The following is a 3,709-nucleotide window of genomic DNA, read 5'->3' on the forward strand; positions in this document are numbered from 1 at the left end:
AAAGGTACCAGTACCCTAATTCAGCGCAACCCTACCCCTAACCCTAATCACAACGTACCCTTACTCTAATCCTTTTGCTTTTTTTACAATCAATTTTCAGCGCTGTTTTCTAAACTTTAAGCTAGATTTACTTACCCTGCCTCTGACTGACATTTTTTCTAGAACAAAGGCAACAAACACTTGCCAATTAGAGGCAGGGTAGGTCAGATCGTTGCAGAATGCCAGTCAGAAGAATAAAATCAAGCATTTCGCTAGTGTTTAGGGGGTGAAAAAAGGGGCAAAAAATCAGAAGTGCCAGTACTCAGTACCAGCCCATTTCAGGCACTGGAGGGTTATTACCTTTGTAATTAGGCATTGCACAGTGCAGGCACTGCTAAGTAATTAGCTGTGCACTACAGTAATTTAAAGATACAGCTGTTCAGTTTGTGGCAGGGATTCATATTTTTATTATACTATCTATCTATCTATCTAGTCATTATGCCCACTTCTTCTTTTTAAGTTACTCTCCAGAATCAGTGTTTTGGTTGGTCGAGAAAAGATATTCAAACAGGCATAGTGCTGTCCCTAGTGAATCCACTAGAGGGTAGCACTAGATTTAACAGGAGAGACCGGCTGGGGTTACTATGGGCCAGTGGCGCCATTCAAGTTCAAACAATGAATGTAAATAGAGTCATTTTGAAGCAAGTCTGTTGACAATTTTAGGAAAAGTTTTTAAACATTTCTGACAGTGTCACAGGAAGTGTGGCGTAAAGCACATAATGATAAAAAAAATCCTGTAATGAAGTGCATGTTGATTTTTTTCTGTTAAAATCTGTTTGCAGTCTGCAGTGGTGCAGCAGAGAGGAAACCAAGTATCTACATTAGCAGTTTCCTTCAGGGAGGCATGAGACACACAGCAGTCATCAGGCAATCTGTGATTAAGAGGGAAAATCCAGAGTTGAGAATTCACAATGCCATTCCTTGTGACTTAGTGTTTACTGCTGTGAGTGAGACGAGAGTGTGTGTGTGTGTGTGTGTGTGTGTGTGCACAAAGAGTCACCCGCAGCCAAGGTTGTACGCCACATGTGCAGTAAAGGGTCCGTCCCAAACTTCATCGATCGTGTGTCGATCCCCCGCCTGCATGTGTCCACGCCTCGAGCTGTACTGCTGCTTCAAACATACCTGACATTTTTGTGAGCTTTGAGTGGTGGGGAGTGGGGGCAGGGAGGTGTTTTTAGTGTTGTGGGGAGACCAGTTTAGCAAGCATTTTCACTTCTGTTTTACTCCAAGGTGGCACACAAGTCTGACCACCTCCTAAAAATGTACTACACCACACCTGACTGCCATATGTGCTGATGCATCTAGGTTATTCATCAGGGCGCACATGCTGTTTAGTCACCCACAAATTACAAATATTTAACCATGGTACAGTTTTTGCTGTAGATGAAAGACGCCCTGCACAACGGTCTAGTACCTGCATGGAATTCTTTTGTGTCATAACCCAGACAGGTACTAGACAAGGTGTTATATCACTACAATCAAATTTCCTCAAGATTTACTTTATAAAACATCAGTGCAGCTGCTCCTCAGCGGTAAAAGTGATCTGTATAAAAATGGAAACAGAGACCGAGGTGAGGGGGTAAAGACACAGAAGGACAGTGAGACATATAGAAAGACAGAAGGAGGGAGGATGATGAGAACAGCAGCAGCCCCTTTGATGTGGGCCTCAGCGGGGCCCTATGTGTCTAAGACGAGGCAGGTCTGCTGAGGGAAGGGGATTTCCAGCACTGCTTGGTCTCCTGTCTCACCCCCTTAGCCTTTGCTTCTTCCGTGGGCTACAGCTTAAAAACACAGACAGCCCGTTTACACCGAGACAAGGACTCTAAGGCCAACTGGAATGACAGGCATTGGCATTATAGTGATAACACACTGTTTTATTACCACATCCCTTTGTCAGATGGTAGTTTGTGTGTTGCTTTGCTGTGGAGCATTAAGTTCTTTTTCTTTAGGATTGCATGCTACATGATGATAGTGTGGTATTTTCTGAATATGCTCATACCTCTCATTAAAAAATCAATAAAATAGTCCTAAATAATCATCCACATCAACATCCAATCCCTTGATTTCCCCTCAAACACACACAGGCACATGCATTCTGTATGCATGATGATAATCTCTGTTACATTACTGCTAAAGCTCTTGTGCGTATGTTCTCACACTCGCAGCTCACACTCCGCTCACTCTGTCTGTCTGCACACAGTGCCCTTTACACACCCAAACACACATGCACACGCCCAAATGCAGAAACTTGCACTTGACTGTCAAAAGACACGCACACACACACTGGGTTGTGGAAAGTCCCTGGCACTAGCTGCCTCCTATCTCTGCTGCAAGTTTGCTAGTACAGGTGGCTGCTACAGTGACAACAATGCCAAGACAATATGGCCTGTTAACCTACGCCACCTATACTGCAGCAGCTGCTGATTGATTGACCTGCTGTTTGTTAGAAAAAAAGGGGAAATTAAATGCAGATGAAAAGGGGGCTTTCAGGGCTTGAAATTAACCCCAGCCACAGCTAATTCTGGCTTGCAAGCCTCAAGTTCATATACGCACATTGCAACTTTTTCCGACGTGTATTCAATCACTCTCCCCTAACGCTGCAAAACACACACTGTGTTTTTAAATGCACAGGAAGATTTTTGTCCATGTCTTGCATAGTTTTGGCCAACAAGACCCTCACTGTAGTTAAGAATGTTTTGAGCTCATGATGTTTCTTTTGCTCTGGCAGATGCAAATTAGTCTCACAATGCCAGGCTGTAACTGCCCTTCAAATTCTCTGCAACCTGTTTCTGTATAAATTTTCTGTTTTGGCTGTTTTCTGTCAAACACTTTATAGTTTTAATTGAGTATTCACTTTTGGTGTTGTTGTTTTTTTAGCCCTTCTTGTCTTTATGCTGTTCTATCACTCTTTGTCCTCACTGTGTGGGACAGCAGGAAATCTGTGGGCCTGACTCAGTTAATTAAACCTGAGTCAGGCCCACAGCCGGGGATGTTTTTCCTGCTAGAAAATAGAATGAAATGAAATTTAAATCTCTGTGCACATTGTATATGGACAATGAAAACCTGAAGAAAAACATGTCCACAAGGTGAATGTACTGTATGAGTCAGTTCAGTTCTTTCTTCAAAAGAGGCACCTGACGGTATCTCACCCTTATCGGTGTTTTCTCTGATTTTCAAAAACATTCTGACTCAAGCTGCCGTCAACCATCGGCTAGTGGAGTCAGCGTGCCCTTGATCACTACCTCTAACTTTCTTCTCATCTGGACATGAGTCACGACTGATGGATGCAGGCAGTTTGTGAAAAGTCCCTGTGCAGAACTGACCTGATTTGATTTGATATACATACTTCATATCAATAACAGACTGATAATGACCTCAAGTTATGTTGTTTGATGGACATATTTGCTTTTGTTGCATGTTTCAATGTTTGTGAGCATTTTGCAAACAGAATTCTGGCCAACTTTCAGTTTAGGCTTGTGTGTGAACTGTTTTGAAAACTTTTGAACTTCTTATGTGTTTAAGCAAATAAGAAAAACTGTAATTTCACACTCTTTATGTACTATAAAAGTTCTATCAGTCAAATGGAAAGAGAATTAATTTAAATGAAGGGTCGGTCCAGGGGGGTGGCCATGCAAAACGACCACAAAGAGATTAAAAATGACAATAAAGA

This window comes from Morone saxatilis, unplaced genomic scaffold, assembly GCF_004916995.1.
Source record: "Morone saxatilis isolate NCDOM2014 unplaced genomic scaffold, NCSU_SB_2.0 Contig7, whole genome shotgun sequence".
NCBI classification, from domain to species: Eukaryota; Metazoa; Chordata; class Actinopteri; family Moronidae; genus Morone; species Morone saxatilis.